We start from the raw sequence: 22,958 nt of genomic DNA on the forward strand, positions 1-22,958 counted from the left end.
TCCACACATTATCCATATCAAGGCCCAATTATATGTTAAAAATTAAAACTGGTTCGTCAAAGCGCTGCGCGCAGGGTTCAAACCTGCGCAGGGAGACCACATTGGATTTCAAGTCCAACGCCTTAACCACTCGGCCATCGCAGCTCTCTATAATAACTACCAGGCCTTAACCAGTCGGCTATCTCATTCTGTCCATTTTACTTCTGTGAAGACTAGACTATCTACTGAAGAGCCTATTTGAACAGTTTGTCAAGGAATATATATTCTGAGCACTTGAATCAAAGGACAAGTCCATGCATTCAGCACATTATCCATATCAAGTCACATGTTACAAATATAGACTGGTTTGTCAATGCGATGCGAGCAGCTTTAAAAACTGTACGGGGAGAAAACAATGGATTTCATTTCCAACGCTTAAAACACTTGGCCATTGCGGCTGTGGGATTCAAAGGAAAGTGATGAGGAGAAAGCACAAGTGGGCTATATACGCTTCGAGCAAGGTTAAAACATGTGTGGGGAGACCCCATTGAAATTCAGGTCCAACGTCTGAAAAACTCGGCCGTTGCAGCTGTTGGAATTCAGGTAAAGTAATTGGGATTTGGAAACAGACATCATTGGTGCAAAATGGTAAACTTGATTGCACGACATATTGATCTTATTGTGCCAAATCACGCCTTAACCACCGCTTTCTGAATAAGCTCACCCAAAAGTATTCTGAGCACTTGAATCACTGGACAAGTCCATGCATTAAAGAGACTATCCATATCAAGCCACCAAGGATATGTTCAGAATGAGGACTGGTTTGTCATAACGCTGCGAGCAGGGTTCGAACCTGCGAGGGGAGACCCCATTGGATTTCGAGTCCAAGGCCTTAACCTCTCGGCCATCACAGCTTGCTCTGTTACCTACCACGCCCTAACCAGTCCGCTATCTCGTTCTGTCCATTTTAACTCTAAAACATCCAGATCATCGCTGCTGAAGTACCGAATTGAAATGTTTGTCATGGAAGATACATTCTGAGCACTTGAATCAAAGGACTAGTCCATGCATTAAAGAGACTATACATATCAAGCCAGAATGAGGACTGGTTTGTCATAACGCTGCGAGCAGGGTTCGAACCTGCGCAGGGAGACCCCATTGGTTTTGAAGTCCAACGCCTTAAGCACTCGGCCATCGCAGCTCTCTACATTAACTACCAGGCCTTAACCAGTCGGCTATCTCATTCTGTTCATTTCACTTCTGTAAAGACTAGACTATCTACTGAAGAGCCTATTTGAACAGTTTGTCAAGGAATATATATTCTGAGCACTTGAATCAAAGGACAAGTCCATGGATTCAGCACATTATCCATATCAAGTCACATGTTACAAATATAGACTGGTTTGTCAATGCGATGCGAGCAGCTTTAAAAACTGTACGGGGAGAAAACAATGGATTTCATTTCCAACGCTTAAAACACTTGGCCATTGCGGCTGTGGGATTCAAAGGAAAGTGATGAGGAGAAAGCACAAGTGGGCTATATACGCTTCGAGCAAGGTTAAAACATGTGTGGGGAGACCCCATTGAAATTCAGGTCCAACGTCTGAAAAAGTCGGCCGTTGCAGCTGTTAGAATTCAAGTAAAGTAATTGGGATTTGGAAACAGACATCATTGGTGCAAAATGGTAAACTTGATTGCACGACATATTGATCTTATTTTGCCAAATCCCGCCTTAACCACTCGGCCATCACAGCTTTCTGAATAAGCTCACACAAAGACAAAAGTCTTCTGAGCACTTGAGTCACTGGACAAGTCCATGCATTAAAGAGATTATCCATATCAAGTCACCAAGGATATGTTCAGAATGAGGACTGGTTTCTCATAACACTGCGAGCAGGGTTCGAACCTGCGCGGGGAGACCCCATTGGATTTCGAGTCCAACGCCTTAACCTCTCGGCCATCACAGCTTGCTCTGTTACCTACCACGCCCTAACCAGTCCGCTATCTCGTTCTGTCCATTTTAACTGTAAAACGTCCAGATCATCGCTACTGAAGTACCTACTTGAAATGTTTGTCATGGAAGATACATTCTGAGCACTTGAATCAAAGGACAAGTCCACACATTATCCATATCAAGGCCCAATGATATGTTAAAAATAAAGACTGCTTTGTCAAAGCACTGCGAGCAGGGTTCAAACCTTCGCGTGGAGAATCCATTGGATTTCGAGTCCAATGCTTTAACCACTCGGCAATCACTGCTTTCTGAGTTAGCTCACACAAGTACAAAAGTATTCTAATTCAACTGCCTAATTGACATTTTTTTCAAGCAAAGTGAAATTAGCTATTTTCTGAGCACTTCAATCGTTGGACGAGCCCATAAATTAAGGACAATTTAAATTCAGAGGAGATAGATCCAAGTATTAAAGGTCTGCTTTATCATCGTCCTGAAAGCAAGGTTGAAAACTGGTCAGGGAGACCACATTGGATTTCGATTACAATGCTTAAACCACTTGGCCATCGCAGCATTAGAAATCTAAGGAAAGTGATGAGGAGAAAGCAGAAGTGGGCTATATGCTTCGAGCAAGGTAAGAACATGGGTGCGGAGACCCCATTGAAATTCAGGTCCAACGTCTAAAGAACTCGGCCATTGCAGCTGTTGGAATGCAAGTAAAAGGATTGGGATTTGGAAACAGACAGCATTGGTGCAAAATGGTAAACTTGATGGCACGACATATTGATCTTATTGTGCCAAATAACCTCTGTCCTTTCCAAAGCCTTCAAAGGTTAAAAGTTTAATGTGCAAGTCAAAAAACTATGTGCAGAGAAATTACAAGTGGACTATTCACTGAGAGTAAGATTTAAATAAGAGCAGGGAGACCCAATTGGGTTTCAAATCCGAGGACTTAACCACCTGGCTCTCTCAGATTTTCCATCGTAAATCTAACACAAATAACAGTATCTGTACTGCGGTGCCTATTTCAACTGTTTGTCAAGGTAGATATATTCTGAGCTCCTGAATCACTGGACAATTCCATGCATTAAGGACATTATCCATATCAAGTCACCAAGTATATGGTAAAAACAAAGAATAGCTTGCCATAGCGCTGCGAGCAGGGTTCGAACCTGCGCAGGGAGACCCCATTGGATTTCAAGTCCAACGCCTTAACCACTCGGCCATCGCAGCTCGCTGTATTAACTACCAGGCCTTAACCAGTCGGCTATCTCATTCTGTCCATTTTACTTTGGTAAAGACTAGACTATCTACTAAAGAGCCTATTTGAACTGTTTGTCAAGGAATATATATTCTGAGCACTTGAATCAAAGGACAAGTCCATGCATTTAGCACATTATCCATATCAAGTCACATGTTACAAATATAGACTGGTTTGTCAATGCGCTGCGAGCAGCTTTAAAAACTGTACGGGGAGAACACAATGGATTTAATTTCCAACCCTTAAACCACTTGCTCATTGCGGCTGTGGGAATCAAAGGAAAGTGATGAGGAGAAAGCACAAGTGGGCTATATACGCTTGGAGCAAGGTTAAAACATGTGTGGGGAGACCCCATTGAAATTCAGGTCCAACGTCTGAAAAACTCGGCCGTTGCAGCTGTTGGAATTCAGGTAAAGTAATTGGGATTTGGAAACAGACATCATTGGTGCAAAATGGTAAACTTGATTGCACGACATATTGATCTTATTGTGCCAAATCACGCCTTAACCACCGCTTTCTGAATAAGCTCACACAAAAGTATTCTGAGCACTTGAATCACTGGACAAGTCAATGCATTAAAGAGACTATCCATATCAAGCCACCAAGGATATGTTCAGAATGAGGACTGGTTTGTCATAACGCTGCGAGCAGGGTTCGAACCTGCGCAGGGAGACCCCATTGGTTTTGAAGTCCAACGCCTTAAGCACTCGGCCATCGCAGCTCTCTACATTAACTACCAGGCCTTAACCAGTCGGCTATCTCATTCTGTCCATTTCACTTCTGTAAAGACTAGACTATCTACTGAAGAGCCTATTTGAACAGTTTGTCAAGGAATATATATTCTGAGCACTTGAATCAAAGGACAAGTCCATGGATTCAGCACATTATCCATATCAAGTCACATGTTACAAATATAGACTGGTTTGTCAATGCGATGCGAGCAGCTTTAAAAACTGTACGGGGAGAAAACAATGGATTTCATTTCCAACGCTTAAAACACTTGGCCATTGCGGCTGTGGGATTCAAAGGAAAGTGATGAGGAGAAAGCACAAGTGGGCTATATACGCTTCGAGCAAGGTTAAAACATGTGTGGGGAGACCCCATTGAAATTCAGGTCCAACGTCTGAAAAAGTCGGCCGTTGCAGCTGTTCGAATTCAAGTAAAGTAATTGGGATTTGGAAACAGACATCATTGGTGCAAAATGGTAAACTTGATTGATCTTATTGTGCCAAATTACGCCTAAACCACTCGGCCATCACAGCTTTCTGAATAAGCTCACACAAAGACAAAAGTATTCTGAGCACTTGAATCACTGGACAAGTCCATGCATTAAAGAGACTATCCATATCAAGTCACCAAGGATATGTTCAGAATGAGGACTGGTTTGTCATAACGCTGCGAGCAGGGTTCGAACCTGCGCGGGGAGACCCCATTGGATTTCGAGTCCAACGCCTTAACCTCTCGGTCATCACAGCTTGCTCTGTTACCTAGCACGCCGTAACCAGTCACCTATCTCGTTCTGTCCATTTTAACTCTAAAACGTCCAGATCTTCGCTGCTGAAGTACCGACTTGAAATGTTTGTCATGGAAGATACATTCTGAGCACTTGAATCAAAGGACTAGTCCACACATTATCCATATCAAGGCCCAATTATATGTTAAAAATTAAAACTGTTTTGTCAATACGCTGCGAGCAGGGTTCGAACCTGCGCAGGGAGACCCCATTGGATTTCAAGTCCAACGCCTTAACCACTCGGCAATCGCAGCTCTCTGTATTAACTACCAGGCCTTAACCAGTAGGCTATCTCATTCTGTCCATTTTACTTTGGTAAAGACTAGACTATCTACTGAAGAGCCTATTTGAACAGTTTGTCAAGGAATATATATTCTGAGCACTTGAATCAAAGAAGTCCATGCATTCAGCACATTATCCATATCAAGTCACATGTTACAAATATAGACTGGTTTGTCAATGCGATGCGAGCAGCTTTAAAAACTGTACGGGGAGAAAACAATGGATTTCATTTCCAACGCTTAAAACACTTGGCCATTGCAGCTGTGGGATTCAAAGGAAAGTGATGAGGAGAAAGCACAAGTGGGCTATATACGCTTCGAGCAAGGTTAAAACATGTGTGGGGAGACCCCATTGAAATTCAGGTCCAACGTCTGAAAAACTCGGTTGTTGCAGCTGTTGGAATTCAGGTAAAGTAATTGGGATTTGGAAACAGACATCATTGGTGCAAAATGGTAAACTTGATTGCACGACATATTGATCTTATTGTGCCAAATCACGCCTTAACCACCGCTTTCTGAATAAGCTCACCCAAAAGTATTCTGAGCACTTGAATCACTGGACAAGTCCATGCATTAAAGAGACTATCCATATCAAGCCACCACAGATATGTTCAGAATGAGGACTGGTTTGTCATAACGCTGCGAGCAGGGTTCGAACCTGCGCGGGGAGACCCCATTGGATTTCGAGTCCAACGCCTTAACCTCTCGGCCATCACAGCTTGCTCTGTTACCTACCACGCCCTAACCAGTCCGCTATCTCGTTCTGTCCATTTTAACTCTAAAACATCCAGATCATCGCTGCTGAAGTACCGACTTGAAAAGTTTGTCATGGAAGATACATTCTGAGCACTTGAATCAAAGGACTAGTCCATGCATTAAAGAGACTATACATATCAAGCCAACAAGGATATGTTCAGAATGAGGACTGGTTTGTCATAAAGCTGCGAGCAGGGTTCGAACCTGCGCGGGGAGACCCCATTGGATTTCGAGTCCAACGCCTTAACCTCTCGGCCGTCACAGCTTGCTCTTTTACCTACCAGGCCTTAACCAGTCGCTATCTCATTCTGTCCATTTTACTTCTGTAAAGACTAGACTATCTACTGAAGAGCCTATTTGAACAGTTTGTCAAGGAATATATATTCTGAGCACTTGAATCAAAGGACAAGTCCATGCATTCAGCACATTATCCATATCAAGTCACATGTTACAAATATAGACTGGTTTGTCAGTGCGCTGCGAGCAGCTTTAAAAACTGTACGGGGAGAAAACAATGGATTTCATTTCCAACGCTTAAAACACTTGGCCATTGCCGCTGTGGGATTCAAAGGAAAGTGATGAGGAGAAAGCACAAGTGGGCTATATACGCTTCGAGCAAGGTTAAAACATGTGTGGGGAGACCCCATTGAAATTCAGGTCCAACGTCTGAAAAACATGGCCGTTGCAGCTGTTGGAATTCAGGTAAAGTAATTGGGATTTGGAAACAGATATCATTGGTGCAAATTGGTAAACTTGATTGATCTTATTGTGCCAAATTACGCCTAAACCACTCGGCCATCACAGCTTTCTGAATAAGCTCACACAAAGACAAAAGTATTCTGAGCACTTGAATCACTGGACAAGTCCATGCATTAAAGAGACTATCCATATCAAGTCACCAAGGATATGTTCAGAATGAGGACTGGTTTGTCATAACGCTGCGAGCAGTGTTCGAAGCTGCGCGGGGAGACCCCATTGGATTTCGAGTCCAACGCCTTAACCTCTCGGCCATCACAGCTTGCTCTGTTACCTACCACGCCCTAACCAGTCCGCTATCTCGTTCTGTCCATTTTAACTCTAAAACGTCCAGATCATCACTGCTGAAGTACCGACTTGAAATGTTTGTCATGGAAGATACATTCTGAGCACTTGAATCAAAGGACAAGTCCACACATTATCCATATCAAGGCCCAATTATATGTTAAAATAAAAACTGGTTTGTCAAAGCGCTGCGCGCAGGGTTCGAACCTGCGCAGGGAGACACCATTGGATTTCAAGTCCAACGCCTTAACCACTCGGCCATCGCAGGTCACTATATTAACTAGCCCACTTCTGCTTTCTCCTTATCACTTTCCTTAGATTCCTAATGCTGCGATGGCCAAGTGGTTCAAGCATTGGAATCAAAATCCAATGTGGTCTCTGTTATAAATATATTTGATAAGCTGGTCTATTGCGCAACACTTATCTGCTGATACAAAAGACACATTCTGTGTTGAACTGATACTAGCTATACACGCACACCCAGAAACAGATTGGCCGAATTAGACCTTACACAGCACTGATAAAACAGGAAATGACCTGATCACAGGGGTCAACGTCCAGTCTCGCAATAATATCTTGTGACTACAGAGATACACAGACAAGGACTCAGCACAAAGTACACACACACACACAAACCCATCCCAGAGGGCTGGGTCAGCGGAACAAAGAACACACTCATGGACCAATGGGGAGTCGATCCCGACCCGAGACCAGATCGTCACTCCACTCATCGACCAGTCAGGAGGACGAATCTACAAGACTCAACATACGTCATTACATTACAATCATGTTGTATAAAATAGATGCACACAATGTGTAGGCGCTCGCTTCCGCTAGTTCCATAAGAGCTAAAAGAACGAGTCCGTGCACGTTTTGCCAAATATCTTTGTCTCTTAATAAAGATGCCTTATGATAATTGAATCCACCCGGTCCAGCGTCTTGACTTGGTCTCCTTCTCAAGTAACTGATCATCAACAAAACTTGGTAGCAGAGGATGGTTTCATACTTCTGAATTCGGTCCATAGATGGTTGATGTGAGAGGGGACAAGTCCAGGACAATCTCGTGAGGACGGGTGACCTGTCCGCAGGAGCCATCGGTGATTCTACTTGCCCCGGGAAACTGATCAATGAGCTCGACTAATAAAAGGTAAGCAGAGCCTGTTAAAACAAAAATCTGCATATTGTATTATAGTCATATCCAAATTTTGATCAGAAGTACCGGGCGTGAGTATGAATTACTGTTAATATTGTATAGGATTGTAATAACAAAATGTAAGGGCTGAGTACAAGGATATTTGTGGTAATAGGCTTGATACCAAGTAGCATCAGTAGAAACTGGGATTGGTACAAATGTATACCGTGAGATTATGACCATTCACCGTGGCGTGTGGATAAGGGACATCAATAGAAAGTCGGATACATAAAAATGGAATAGAGAGATCGTGAATAGAGTGAACAGAGAGATTGTGTGTCGGTCGCCCATGCTAAATTAAAAGCATGTGTGGCGAAATATTGATAGTATACATCTGCTAACTAGAGAAGGCCTACTGGAATAGCTGACCAGAAGGGAACACTCAGAACAAGCGGATTCAGTAAAGTAAATATAACTAAAACATATTAATCCTGTGTAAAATTATTTAGTTTCGTCCCGGAGATCTGGAATTTATTCTGGTTCCGGTTTTGACTTTGCTTAGGGAATAATGAAATAGCAAGTAGATAGATAAACCGATTTTGGTCGGAAGCCCCGTACATTGTAAAATTATTTAGTTTCGTCCCGGAGATCTGGAATTTATTCTGGTTCCGGTTTTGACTTTGCTTAGGGAATAATTGAAGTAACAAGTAGGTAGATAAACCGATTTTGGTCGGAAGCCCCGTACATTGTAAAATTATTTAGTTTCGTCCCGGAGATCTGGAATTTATTCTGGTTCCGGTTTTGACTTTGCTTAGGGAATAATTGAAGTAGCAAGTAGGTAGATAAACCGATTTTGGTCGGAAGTCCCGTACATTGTAATAACGTGTTTAGTTTCGTCCCGGAGATCTAGAAATAGTTCCGGTTTTGACTTTGTTTAGGGAGGGATTTGTGCGCCTCCAGTGCGTCTGGAATTTGTTTCCAGCCCTGTTTGAGTGTGCTTGTTTGTACGTACCCCGAAGGTCCGAAACTATACCAATAGTTTGGGTTTCAGCCCGGGTGTGCGATCTGTCTGTCTATAGAACTGAGTGAGGATTTGATTTGCAAGTACTGCGGGGGACCTAAATAACATTGAACACCAAATTGGGGTAATCACCGGGGAGTTGGTATTGACCGGGTTAATGTTTTAGCCTATTCAAAATATTAGTCCTAATATTTAAAAAAACTTTGTTTACGAGGGTGGGGCACCAGAGATAAGTCTGAGCCAGCACCGTGAATACATCGCTGGTCTTGACCAACGACGAGCTAAGTATACAAAGATAGAGGGACATTTATACAAATAATAACATGGCAGCTATTCCGCCCACCAAACTTAAATTCAGCGAAAATTTGGAACAAAAAAATACAGGATAGAGCTGGAGGAGAGGAACAATATAAAGTAATAAGAAAAGTGTGGGAGGAAGTGAAGTTGAGATGGACACAGGCGGGCTATTTTAGCGGGGGAGCTCCCACTAAAGGCCAGCTGATGGTGATGGAGGAAGGTTTGAAGGAGGCAGTTCAGAAAGGAATAGAAGGTGAGATAGAAGGTAACAGAAAGCATATGTTTAAGAAAAAAGGGACTAAGAACAGAGAAAAGGCAGAAGCAGAATTGAGAATAGGAGTTTGGGCTATAGAGGAGACTAGAAGGGCGCTTCTATATAAAAAAAAAACAGATATGCTTACCCAGTACCCAATGCCTGTTTCCAAGACATTAGTATAGATTACACAGACATGGGAGCAGATAACGTGGGGGGAGGAAAAAGGTACCTGTTAGTAATAGTAGACAGGTTCTCTAGGTGGGTAGAGGCAATACCAACGGCACGGGAAGATGCCAAATCAGTCATCAAATGGCTGCAAAGAGACCTCATACCTAGGTATGGGGTTCCGAGACAAATCCGTTGCGATAACGGATCCCATTTCAGCAATAAACACCTGAGACAGGTGGAGGAAAGGTTTGGAATTGTGCACAAATTCGGGTCAGTGTACAGGCCACAATCTCAGGGCCTAGCGGAACATGCAAATCAAACTCTTAAGGCTAAGATTGCTAAGGTATGTGCAGGTTCGAAGCTAACCTGGGTGGAAGCCCTACCACTGGCACTGATGGCCATGAGGGCCTCGCCAGGGGCGGGGACCCATCTCTCTCCCCATGAGATAATGACGGGGAGAGTCATGCCTGGCCCACCAAGGGAGGGAGGTCATATGCCCCCTCTTGATGTGCTGAGGATTGGAATGTCTGACTATGTGAGAAAACTGACGGAACTGTCTGCATTTCTCTCCACACAGATCCGCAAGGTCCAAGAGGGGGAGCTGTCGGGAGACTCGCCACCACTGAAGGTAAAAGTTGGGGACTGGGTGAGGGTCAAAGTCCACAAGAGAAAGTGGCTAGAACCCAGGTGGACTGGGCCGTACGAAGTGAAGGAAGTTACTTCACACTCTGTCCAGGTCAAAGGCAAATCAGGCGCGCCTTGGCACCACCTTACACACTGCACTCCGGCCCCAACCCCTTCCAGAACTTTGACTGAAACCAGGGCCGATTTGCGCGCCCTAAAATTCGATTCCAACCACTGAAACCTTAGTTGGGGAAAATGGGACCACAGCTCCCGTTTCCACGACCTAAGGCGCCACGCCCAGGGTCGGGTTATCTCCCTCCCTGGGAGAGGCTGGGGATATCAGCTCCCCTGTTTGTTATTTTCATAATCATTGCCGGAGTATCCTTAGGAACTCTCACTGGTGGGGATTTGAACATTGCATGGAAAAATATTAAGTTAGTAAAGTGAATTGCAGGTGGAGTTAATTTTATTTTTACAGGGACGGTGCACATTAAACACAGTTGTGTATAATGGCAGTGTATTCTTAGCAAACAGAATGGGCCGGTTTGCAGACAAACTGAAGGGGTTTAAGGTTTTAAGCAATCTTGGGTTAAATTAGTTAAGTAGTATGTTAAAGTAGGGGAGTTTAATAGGTTTGAAGTACAGTATTGTATCCAAGGGTAGCGCATGTTCAAGTAAGTTTAAAACTAATGACCGGGGGGAGTATAATGGAATTATAAAGTATTTTTAGGTTTGGTTTGTAGTTAACATTTGGGTTTTTGAATAGGTGTAGTATGAGGAAATGCTGACAAAGTGGTTATTTTATGGAAAAAGGAGCGCTTAACTGTCTTTGGAAAAAATCCTAGGGACAGGATATCTTAAAGGGGTATACACACATGGCATTTTGGAAGTTTTGTTTTCTGAGTTTTAATAATCACACGAAATTCTTTTGATAAGGGATGTTCTGGGAACCTGGGATACAAATGTAGATAAAGTTCTTAGCTTTAATTTGTTTAATGTAGTAAGAAACACGGTTCTGAAAGGGTGGTATGACTTTTTAACCCCTCTGGTGACTTTTCCTGTGTGGTCTGATCAGCCACATTGAAAAGCCATTTGGATGGTGAATTTAAGGGCATTGGTGATATTGATTTTAAGGGAATTTGTAGAACTGATAATAATGATGGAGTTAAAGCTTTTAGACACAATTGATAATTTGAACCAATGATAGGACTAAAAGGGTAAAGCCTTAGACTAAGGGTAGGCTTCCTTAAGTCTATTTTCCTAGAACAATAAGGGTAAAATATTTTTTTCTGGGTGGAGTAAATCAGATGAGTCATTTTGATCTGATTATGTGATTTGAAAATATTTTGACCAGTAGCAGGGGTATTTTTTACATGATCAAGATACGTTTATTTTCCCTTAGGAAGTCAGCTGTTGTTGAATTCAGTGTAAGAGATTTAACACAACAAGGCTGTGAAATTGATATACTAGTATTACTATATTTTGTTGTGAATAAGTTTAATAATGGTAGACTTATGTCAACAGGACAGGGATACATGACATCTTTAGGTGATCCAGGATTATTGAGGGTATCGAGATAAATGTAAGTAGATATGCAATATCTAGACGGGTTGATTTTTCTAAAGTTCAGGAGTGCAACCAAGGAGACAATGAGACATTTAGTCAATATTTGGAAACAACCCAGATTTGATACTTTCTGTTATGAGAAAAAGCTGGAGACAGATAGAAGGGCAGACAGAGAGATCCTCCCCTGCACTGATGTAACCTTGAGGGTTGGGGAGTAGCAGGAAGAAAGAAAGGGGGCCAGCAGGAGTAGATAGGAAGAGAATTTGGTTCACTTAGCTTTAGGATATTAATTCATGGAGAGACTATCGGCTCCATTGGCAGGCATGTATTTTAGTTTTGATTTGAAGTTTATGTTTGGTAAAATTCGCTAGGAAAATATATGATAATTTAATGGAAAGTAGTTAAATCTTAAAGAAGATAAGACACTTGATAGAGAATTGTTACAGGGTAGCTAAGGAGGAATGCCCCAGGGAGAATTGGACATGTGGAAAATGAAAGGGGGCAATCCTACAAGAGAAGGGCTGACATAAGGATAATTTACTAACCTTACCAAAGACACTGTTTAGATATGCAGCAATATTGATACATGGCCTGAGCCATGTATAAATAGGGGGAGTATGGTAGGGCAGGCAATAGAACAGGTTAGGATAATTACTTAAACAAAAACATTTTTTGTAGAATATAGCAAATGGGTAGAAGCGTTCCCAACTTACTTGGTGGACATGATTATGGTAGCTAGAATATTAGGTCAAGATATTATCCCTAGAGTTGGTTTACTGGGATATATCTCTTTAAAGAATGAATGACAGATTAGCTAATCAGGTAGAGCCTATAGAATGCCAGAGTTAGAGATACCAGAACAGGTAGGCATAGAAATTAAAGATATACTGGCAGAGCACATGAGAAGACTGTTTGTTAACCAAACCCGTATGTCCAAGAATTTGTGTCCAACAGGTGAATTACAGGAGAAGGTGATTCACTCAATCCAACCAGGAGACTGGGTGTGGATCCAGTCCCTGAGGAGAAAAAAACTGGAAGCAACACAGTTGGGAAGGCCCATACCAGGTTCTGTTAAACCACTGCCTTTGCCATTAGAAAAGCTGAGAGAGTCACTTGGGTCCACGTTACCCACTGCAAGGAGGTATGTACACATATGAACACTGTTGATCACACACAGAGTTAGGAGAAGAACCGATACCAATAGGGTCCGGGGGTTACCTCCTTAACGAAGATTTCCTATCCCGACCGTTCATCACTGTGTGTGCTCCTAGAGGTGTGAGTATGGGGTGGTACCTAGCAGAGAGACTAAGGGCAGGAGAGGGTTGGCGGTTTTTGGAAAGAGTTTAGACTCTGAGCTGCATCATAGTCTAATCTGACTGATACATTCTGATCCACCACCTTCTGGTACAAATCATACGATACCGTTGTCATTGAGAAAAAGTAGAGGATAAACTATATAATACACTGATGAGTGACTTACAGAATAAGGAGTCAAAGAAGATCAAGATGTAGGATTTAAGGTAAACATTAAACAATTTCCTGGGAAAGAAGACAACTGTATAGGAATGGGGGTTGGCCAGATTGAAGTGCTCAGCCAACACACCTCGGTTCACCTGGATTCCTGATGAGCACCAGTGTAATAGATACAAGAATGGCACCGAGAATTAAGATGATTTTAATGGCTGGAAAGGTAATCGTTAATGTGACTGACTTAGGTTTGAAAGCATAGGAGAAAATGTGTAACCTCATAGCACCTATAACTGATGAAGGGTGGGCTAGTACCAGCAAAGGACGCATACGACAGAAATTACCACAAAGGGTTGTTAGGAACTTGCGCCCTGGGGTTATTGGTCCAACCAGTTTGAATTAATGATAAGAGACCAGTTATAGGAGGCTAAAGTAGGTACAGGAGGAGTTTTGACCAGGATGGGAGTAGCTTTGTCTAGATGGATGCTATTGGCATCCTCAGGGAAGTTCCAGATGAATACAAAGCTATGAATCAAATATATTCATGAATGAAACCGGGGATGCAGTAAAGAGGTTCTCTGACCAATTATCCGCCACCCCCCTCATGACCTGGTAAAATAGACTGACTCTCGATATGTTATTGGCAAAGGAGGATGGTGTAGGTAGAATGATTAGGTTCATTGCTGTACGTACATTCCTGATAACACAGCCCATGTTTGGGAAATGGAAAAGTGTTGTAGGAACTGTATTATGGGCTGCCTTCACCGGTATGAGTGTGTTTGTGTTGTGTGGTTGTTGTTTGGTCCCGTGTGCGAGAGGTCTTATTTCCAGGATTCTGGAGAGATTGATAACGGAGCAGATGGGCAACTGGAATGATGCCTTTGATGGAAGTGACCCCAGAGGACACTGAATCCAGCTATGGGCAATGATCCTTGGTTTACTGTTGAGGAAGCAGAACCTACTTACATATTCTTGTGAGACGTGAAGAGGGGGACTCACAAAATTTGCCTCTTGCAAATTTTGCCCTTGTTTTCCTATTCATATATATAATTGTCACATCTCTTAGGAGACGTGAAGAGGGGGATTTGTTATAAATATATTTGATAAGCTGGTCTATTGCGCAACACTTATCTGCTGATACAAAAGACACATTCTGTGTTGAACTGATACTAGCTATACACGCACACCCAGAAACAGATTGGCCGAATTAGACCTTACACAGCACTGATAAAACAGGAAATGACCTGATCACAGGGGTCAACGTCCAGTCTCGCAATAATATCTTGTGACTACAGAGATACACAGACAAGGACTCAGCACAAAGTACACACACACACACAAACCCATCCCAGAGGGCTGGGTCAGCGGAACAAAGAACACACTCATGGACCAATGGGGAGTCGATCCCGACCCGAGACCAGATCGTCACTCCACTCATCGACCAGTCAGGAGGACGAATCTACAAGACTCAACATACGTCATTACATTACAATCATGTTGTATAAAATAGATGCACACAATGTGTAGGCGCTCGCTTCCGCTAGTTCCATAAGAGCTAAAAGAACGAGTCCGTGCACGTTTTGCCAAATATCTTTGTCTCTTAATAAAGATGCCTTATGATAATTGAATCCACCCGGTCCAGCGTCTTGACTTGGTCTCCTTCTCAAGTAACTGATCATCAACATCTCCATGTACAGTTTTCAACCTTGCTTACAGGATGATGATAAAGCAGACCTTTAATACTTGGATCTATCTCCTCTGAATTGAAATTGTCTTTACTTTATGGGCTCGTCCAACGATTGAAGTGCTCAGAAAATACCTTATTTCACTTTGCTTGAAAAATGTTTCAATTAGGCAGTTGAATTAGGATACTTTTGTCCTTGTGTGAGCTAACTCAGAGAGCAGTGATTGCCGAGTGGTTAAAGCGTTGGACTCGAAATCCAATGGGGTCTCCACGCGCAGGTTTGAACCCTGCTCGCAGCGCTTTGACAAACCAGTCTTTATTTTTAACATATAATTGGGCCTTGATATGGATAATGTGTGGACTTGTCCTTTGATTCAAGTGCTCAGAATGTATCTTCCATGACAAACATTTCAAGTAGGTACTTCAGAAGCGATGATCTGGTCATTTTTGAGGTAAAATGGACAGAACGAGATAGCGGACTGGTTAGGGCGTGGTAGGTAACAGAGCAAGCTGTGATGGCCGAGAGGTTAAGGCGTTGGACTCTAAATCCAATGTGTTCTCCCTGTACAGTTTTCAACGCTGCTTACAGGGTGATGATAAAATAAGACCTTTAATAATTGGATCTATCTCCTCTGAATTGAAATTGTCCTTACTTTATGGGCTTGTCCAACGATTGAAGTGCTCAGAAAATAGCTTATTTGAGTTTGCTTGAAAAATATTTCAATTAGGCTATTGAATTTGGATACTTTTGTCTTTGTGTGAGCTTATTCAGACAGCTGTGATGGATGATAGGTTAAGGCGTTGGACTCGGAATCCAATGAGGTTTTCCTGCGCTGGTTTGTACCTTCCTCACAGTGCATTGACAAGCCAGTCTTTATTTGTAACATGTCAGGGGGACTTGATATGGATCATTTTTGGACTTGTCCTTTGATTCAAGTGCACAGAATATATACTGCTCAAAAAAATAAAGGGAACACTAAAATAACATATTCTAGATCTGAATGAAATAATCTTTTTAAATACTTTTTTCTTTACATAGTTGAATGTGCTGACAACAAAATCACACAAAAATAATCAATGGAAATCCAATTTATCAACCAATGGAGGTCTGGATTTGGAGTCACACTCAAAATTAAAGTGGAAAACCACACTACAGGCTGATCCAACTTTGATGTAATGTCCTTAAAACAAGTCAAAATGAGGCTCAGTAGTGTGTGTGGCCTCCACGTGCCTGTATGACCTCCCTACAATGCCTGGGCATGCTCCTGATGAGGTGGCGGATGGTCTCCTGAGGGATCTCCTCCCAGACCTGGACTAAAGCATCCGCCAACTCCTGGACAGTCTGTGGTGCAATGTGGCGTTGGTGGATGGAGCGAGACATGATGTCCAAGATGTGCTCAATTGGATTCAGGTCTGGGGAACGGGCAGGCCAGTCCATAGCATCAATGCCTTCCTCTTGCAGGAAATGCTGACACACTCCAGCCACATGAGGTCTAGCATTGTCTTGCATTAGGAGGAACCCAGGGCCAACCGCACTAGTATATGGTCTCACAAGGGGTCTGAGGATCTCATCTCGGTACCTAATGGCAGTCAGGCTACCTCTGGCGAGCACATGGAGGGTTGTGCGGACCCCCAAAGAAATGCCACCCCACACCATGACTGACCCACCGCCAAACCAGTCATGCTGGAGGATGTTGCAGGCAGCAGAACGTTCTCCACGGCGTCTCCAGACTCTGTCACATGTGCTCAGTGTGAACCTGCTTTCATCTGCGAAGAGCACAGGGCGCCAGTGGCGAATTTGCCAATCTTGGTGTTCTCTGGCAAATGCCAAACCTCCTGCACGGTGTTGGGCTGTAAGCACAACCCCCACCTGTGGACGTCGGGCCCTCATACCACCCACATGGAGTCTGTTTCTGACCGTTTGAGCAGACACATGCACATTTGTGGCCTGCTGGAGGTCATTTTGCAGGGCTCTGGCAGTGCGCCTCCTGCTCCTCCTTGCACAAAGGCGGAGGTAGCGGTCCTGCTGCTGGGTTGTTGCCCTCCTACGGCCTCCTCCACGTCTCCTGATGTACTGGCCTGTCTCCTGGTAGCGCCTCCATGCTCTGGACACTACGCTGACAGAAACAGCAAACCTTCTTGCCACAGCTCGCATTGATGTGCCATCATGGATGAGCTGCACTACCTGAGCCACTTGTGTGGGTTGTAGACTCCGTCTCATGCTACCACTAGGGTGAAAGCACCACCAGCATTCAAAAGTGACCAAAACATCAGCCAGGAAGCATAGGAACTGAGAAGTGGTCTGTGGTCACCACCTGCAGAACCACTCCTTTATTGGGGGTGTCTTGCTAATTGCCTATAATTTCCACATGTTGTCTATTCCATTTGCACAACAGCATGTGACATTTATTGTCAATCAGTGTTGCTTCCTAAGTGGACAGTTTGATTTCACAGAAGTGTGATTGACTTGGAGTTACATTGTGTTGTTAAAGTGTTCCCTTTATTTTTTTGAGCAGTGTATATTCCTTTACCAACAGTTCAAATCGGCTCTTCAGTATCAATAATCTGGTCTTTGTAGAAGTAAAATCGACAGAATGAGATAACTACCAGGCCTTAACCAGGCGGCTAACAGAGCCAGCTGCTATGGCCAAGTGGTTAAGCAGTTGGACTTGAAATCCAATGGGGTATACGCATACAAGTTTGAACCCTGCTCACAGCGCTATGACAAACCAGTGTTTATTTTTAACATATCCTTGGTGACTTGATATGGATAATGTCCTAAATCCATGGACTTGTCCAGTGCTTCAAGTGCTCAGAATATATCTTCCTTGACAAACAGTTAAAATAGGCTCTTCAGTATAGATACTGTTTGTGTTAGATTTACGATGGAAAATCTGAGAGAGCCAAGTGATTAAGTCCTCGGATTTGAAACCCAATTGGGTCTCCCTGCTCTTATTTAAATTTTACTCTCAGTGAATAGTCCACTTGTACTTTCTCTGCACATGGTTTTTTGACTTGCACATTAAACTTGCAACCTGCACAGGTTTGCCGAATTATATCCATGATTAGATTTGCTTTTCCCATATTCGAGCCAAATTGGTAGAATGCTCATGCGCTTCTTTTAGTATGCAATTGCAGAGTTCTTATGGCATTGGACCTGGAATCCAATGCAGTCTTGTGAGATAAAAATGACGTATTTACCTGATTTATTTGATATTAATGGTTAACAATTAATGTTTAACTAACAGTAAGACATTTCTGTCCTGCTAGTGAATGTTTTTATGGCCTCCCCTATAGTTCCCTGCAGCTAATCTGGGCGTATGGTGACCAGAGATGGCTTCAGTTGACAAATTAGTTAAAGACTGCATTACATAGACAAGAATGTGTTTTACTAAGGATAGTTTAGGAGTAGAACAATCCCTCATTGTCTCAAAATCATCCTTGCATCCAAGCCAGGTTGGAGTTAAGACAACAACCCACGTGCAGATAAAGACAGGATGAACCCATTGTGGCTTATGATGCTTGTTGGTCTGCATGACTGAGCCTTGTTAGTTTCTGCATTTGTGTAAAGGTTAAGTTCCTCGGTCGAACTGTCAAGGTTGTGGGGTCAGCCAGCCTCATTATTGCAATAATTCATCTATATTGGTGCCAGAGAAGGCAGACCTTTTACGTGACCCTAACCGATTGTGTTTTTTTGTTTGTTTATTTGCGTTGTTTGTAAGTTATTCTTTTGCTTATTTTGTACATAATATTGCCGCTTATGTCTCTTATGATCGAAAATTATCTCTGGACATCAGGACTGCGATTACTCACCACAGACTGGCAGAATCCTTTTTTTCCTTTAACGAGTCTGACAAGCCCGATATACTGCTTTCTCGGGAACAGGCCCAGATCCCCGTGATTTGCATGAAGAGTAGGTGGAGAAAAAGGGGCCTGAGGGCGGGCTAACTTCTGAGAATTCGTAGGCGATAGAATAAACCCCCACTTCCTTCCATTCTGCTAGCAAACAGGCAATCTTTGGAGAATAAAATAGATGACCTACACAGAAGATTAAACTACCAACGGGACATTCAAAACTAATATTTTATGCTTCACGGAGTCGTGGCTGAACGACGACACTATCAACGTACAGCTGGCTGGTTATACGTTGCACCAGCAGGATAGAACAGCGGTGTCTGGTAAGACTGGGGCGGCGGACTATGTATTTTTGTAAACAACAGCTGGTGCACAATATCTAAAGAAGTCTTGCGGTATTGCTCACCTGAGGTAGACTATCTCATGATAAGCTGTAGACCACACTATCTACCAAGAGAGTTTTCATCTGTATTTCTCATAGCTGTTTACATACCACCACAGTCAGAGGCTGGCACTAAGACAGCATTGAATGAGCTGTATTCCGCCATAAGCAAACAAGAAAACGCTCACCCAGAGGCGGCGCTCCAAGTAGCTGGGGACTTTAATGCAAGGAAACTTAAATCCGTTTTACCAAATTTCTGTCAGCATGTTCAATGTGCAAGCATAGGAAAAAACTCTGGACCAACTCTACTCCACACACAGAGAAGCATACAAAGCTCTCCCTCGCCCTCCCATTTGCCATATCTGACCATAATTCTATCCTCCTGATTCCTGCTTACAAGCAAAAATTAAAGCAGGAAGCACCAGTGGCTAGATCAATAAAAAAGTGGTCAGATGAAGCAGATGCTAAGCTACAGGACTGTTTTGCTAGTACAGACTGGAATATGTTCTGGGATTCCTCCAATGGCATTGAGGAGTACACCACATCAGTCATTTGCTTCATCAATAAGTGCATCGATGATGTCGTCCCCATAGTGATCATACGTACATACCCCAACCAGAAGCCATGGATTACAGGCAACATCCGCACTGATTTAAAGGCTGCCGCTTTCAAGGAGCGGGACTCTAACCCGGAAGCTTATAAGAAATCCTGCTGTGCCCTCCGACAAACCATCAAACAGGCAAAATGTCAATACAGGACTAAGATCGAATCGTACTACACTGGCTCTGACGCTCGTCGGGTGTGGTAGGAGTAAAAAACCATTACAGACTACAAAGGGAAGCACAGCTGAGAGCTGCCTAGTGACACAAGCCTAACAGACGAGCTAAACTACTTCTATACTCGCTTCGAGGCAAATAACACTGAAACATGCATGAGAGCACCAGCTGTTCTGGAAGACTGTGATCACGCTCTCCAAAGCCGATTTGAGTAAGACGTTTAAACAGGTCAACATTCACAAGGCTGCAGGGCCAGACGGATTACCAGGATGTGTACTGCGAGCATGCGCTGACCAACTGGCAAGTGTCTTCACTGAAATGTTCAACCTCTCCCTGTCTGAGTCTGTAATAGCAACATGTTTCAAGCAGACCACCATAGTGCATGTGCCCAAGAACACTAAGGTAACTACCGACACGTAGCGCTCACGTCTGTAGCCATGAAGTGCTTTGAAGGCTGGTCATGGCTCACATCAACAGTATTATGCCAGAAACCCTAGACCCACTCCAATTTGCATACCGCCCCAACAGATCCACAGATGATGCACTCTATTGCACTCCACACTGCTCTTTCCCACCTGGACAAAAGGAACACCTATGTGAGAATGCTATTCATTGACTACAGCTCAGCGTTCAACACCATAGTGCCCTCAAAGCTCATCAATAATCTAAGGACCCTGGGACTAAACACCTCCCTCTGCAACTGGATCCTGGACTTCCTGACGGACCGCACCCAGGTGGTAAGAATAGGTAACAACACATCCGCCAAGCTGATCCTCAACACAAGGGTGCGTGCTCAGTCCCCTCCTGTACTCCCTGTTCATTCATGACTGCATGGCCAGGCACGACTCCAACACCATCATTAAGTTTGCCACAACAGTGGTAGGCCTGATCACCAACAACGACTAGACAGCCAATAGGGAGGAGGTCAGAGACTTGGCCTCGTGGTGCCAGGACAACAACCTCTCTCTCAATGTGATCAAGACAAAGGAGATGATTGTGGACTACAGGAAAAAGAGGACAGAGCACGCCTCCATTCTCATTGACGGGGCTGCAGTGGACCAGGTTGAGAGCTTCTAGAACCTTGGTGTCCACATCACCAACAAACTAACATGGACGAAGCACACCAAGACAGTCGTGAAGAGGGTACGACAAAACCTATTCCCCCTCAGGAGACTGAAAAGATTTGGCATGGGTCCTCAGATCCTCAAAAAGGTTCTACAGCTGCACAATCGAGAGCATCCTGACTGGTTGCATCACTGCCTGGTATGGCAACTGCTCGGCCTCCGACCGCAAGGCACCACAGAGGGTAGTGTGAACGGCCCAGTACATCACTGGGGCCAAGCTGCCTGCCATCCAGGACCTCTATACAAGGCGGTGTTAGAGGAAGGCTCTAAAAATTGTCAAAGACACCAGCCACCCTACTCATAAATTGTTCTCTCTGCTACTGCACGGCAAGCAGTACCAGAGCACCAAGTCTAGGTCCAAGAGGCTTCTAAACAGCTTCTACCCCCAAGCCATAAGACTCCTGAACACCTAATCAAATGGCTACCCAGACTATTTGCAATGCCCCCTCACATTGACTCTGTGTCGGTACCCCCCCCCCCGTATATAGTCTCGCTATTGTTAATTTACTGCTGCTCTTTAATTACTTGTTACTTTATTTCTTATTCTTATACAGATTTTTTTAAACTGCATTGTTGGTTAAGGGCTCGTAAGTAAGCACTTCACTGTAAGGTCTACACCTGTTGTATTCGGCGCATGTGACTAATACAATTTGATATGGAGTAAAAATGATTATTTGAAGAAATGACAAAGTCTCTCTCACTTGATTAGAATATTCCACAACAATATTTGGCGACCCAGATTTGGACACCAATCTCCATATACTGACTGCTCCTGAGGACCTTGGTTTAACCGTGCACGGGTGCCACACCAACTGGCTCAAGGGAAACCCGCTCTCCACTGAAGGAGAAGCCAGGGACCTGTCTAACATCTGAAGGAGGGTGTCATGCGGGTTGTTACGGTGTTCCGAACAGAGACAGATAAGTGAGACTGACATTTCTTGGAAACAATTATTCTTTTTTTTCTTTTTTGTTGTTGTTGAGAAAACGGAGTTCTGAGGGAGCTGCCATCTGACTTTAACATCCAGAATATGTGTGAACTGGATTAAAGCTAAAATCTGTGTGATCTGGATTAAAACTAAAATCTGTGTGAACTGGTTAAGATCAATTAACATTAGTATCCAGAATCATTGTGAACTGGATTAAAATTAAAATCTGTGTGAGCTACTTTAAGACCTTAAAGCAAAAGCCCTGTGTGGTTTGAGAAAAGCGCTATAGAAATGAGAGACAATTCATTATAATGATATAGTATAAGATAGAAAGGTGCACATGTAATTGTTTTAAACCAAACCCCATTTTAGAAATAAATTGTGAAGTTACTACCGTTTTAAGGTTATGAGATCCTGTACCATGGGTTAGTATTGTAAGATGTAAATGTATGAGTTGTGTTATGCCAGGAACTAACCTTGAGATAGAAATTAGAAAATATTCCTGCAGGTTATAAAAATGTAGAAAACAATTATTTTTTTGTTTTGGGAACATATATGTTTTGGGAACAGTACTGTGTGAATGTGAATGAGAGTTGTGTGAGTGTGGAAATAAGGGTTAAACTGAACTTTTGGATAATGAGATATAGAAATGTGTACAATAAGATTATTTAAAATTCGGATAATAGGTTTCGATATGTCGCATTATCCGTCCATCACTGCCCATCAGAATATCACGGGGGTGGTATTGAGAGCGGGATGTTGTTTTAGAAAGTAGCGGCAAATCTATAATTTTTGGAAGTCTAAAGAAGCATTGAGGATACATGTGGAGCATTATTCCTATGACCCGCGGGGCAGCGTCCGGGTTTCCGTTTGGAGCATGGATGCACAGCTGACACTT

At 43.3% G+C, this 22,958-nt stretch overlaps 13 non-coding genes across 13 annotated transcripts; 1 reads left to right on the forward strand and 12 right to left on the reverse strand.

Moving 5' to 3' along the window:
- Positions 1-62: 62 nt before the first annotated feature.
- Positions 63-144, reverse strand: trnas-uga (transfer RNA serine (anticodon UGA)). The gene has a single exon. It is a non-coding gene; the product is annotated as a tRNA-Ser (tRNA).
- A 667-nt stretch (positions 145-811) lies between these two features.
- Positions 812-893, reverse strand: trnas-cga (transfer RNA serine (anticodon CGA)). Its single transcript has one exon. It is a non-coding gene; the product is annotated as a tRNA-Ser (tRNA).
- A 205-nt stretch (positions 894-1,098) lies between these two features.
- trnastop-uca (transfer RNA opal suppressor (anticodon UCA)) lies at positions 1,099-1,180 on the reverse strand. The gene has a single exon. It is a non-coding gene; the product is annotated as a tRNA-Sec (tRNA).
- Positions 1,181-1,864: 684 nt separating this feature from the next.
- trnas-cga (transfer RNA serine (anticodon CGA)) lies at positions 1,865-1,946 on the reverse strand. The gene has a single exon. It is a non-coding gene; the product is annotated as a tRNA-Ser (tRNA).
- A 1,135-nt stretch (positions 1,947-3,081) lies between these two features.
- trnas-uga (transfer RNA serine (anticodon UGA)) lies at positions 3,082-3,163 on the reverse strand. Its single transcript has one exon. It is a non-coding gene; the product is annotated as a tRNA-Ser (tRNA).
- Positions 3,164-3,830: 667 nt separating this feature from the next.
- On the reverse strand, positions 3,831-3,912 carry trnastop-uca (transfer RNA opal suppressor (anticodon UCA)). Its single transcript has one exon. It is a non-coding gene; the product is annotated as a tRNA-Sec (tRNA).
- Positions 3,913-4,584: 672 nt separating this feature from the next.
- trnas-cga (transfer RNA serine (anticodon CGA)) lies at positions 4,585-4,666 on the reverse strand. Its single transcript has one exon. It is a non-coding gene; the product is annotated as a tRNA-Ser (tRNA).
- A 210-nt stretch (positions 4,667-4,876) lies between these two features.
- Positions 4,877-4,958, reverse strand: trnas-uga (transfer RNA serine (anticodon UGA)). The gene has a single exon. It is a non-coding gene; the product is annotated as a tRNA-Ser (tRNA).
- Positions 4,959-5,622: 664 nt separating this feature from the next.
- Positions 5,623-5,704, reverse strand: trnas-cga (transfer RNA serine (anticodon CGA)). Its single transcript has one exon. It is a non-coding gene; the product is annotated as a tRNA-Ser (tRNA).
- Positions 5,705-5,924: 220 nt separating this feature from the next.
- trnas-cga (transfer RNA serine (anticodon CGA)) lies at positions 5,925-6,006 on the reverse strand. The gene has a single exon. It is a non-coding gene; the product is annotated as a tRNA-Ser (tRNA).
- A 671-nt stretch (positions 6,007-6,677) lies between these two features.
- On the reverse strand, positions 6,678-6,759 carry trnas-cga (transfer RNA serine (anticodon CGA)). Its single transcript has one exon. It is a non-coding gene; the product is annotated as a tRNA-Ser (tRNA).
- Positions 6,760-6,968: 209 nt separating this feature from the next.
- trnas-uga (transfer RNA serine (anticodon UGA)) lies at positions 6,969-7,050 on the reverse strand. The gene has a single exon. It is a non-coding gene; the product is annotated as a tRNA-Ser (tRNA).
- Positions 7,051-15,214: 8,164 nt separating this feature from the next.
- On the forward strand, positions 15,215-15,296 carry trnas-cga (transfer RNA serine (anticodon CGA)). Its single transcript has one exon. It is a non-coding gene; the product is annotated as a tRNA-Ser (tRNA).
- The last annotated feature ends 7,662 nt before the right edge of the window (positions 15,297-22,958 follow it).

The sequence above is a fragment of the Salmo trutta genome, chromosome 31 (assembly GCF_901001165.1).
Source record: "Salmo trutta chromosome 31, fSalTru1.1, whole genome shotgun sequence".
In the NCBI taxonomy this organism is placed as follows: domain Eukaryota; kingdom Metazoa; phylum Chordata; class Actinopteri; order Salmoniformes; family Salmonidae; genus Salmo; species Salmo trutta.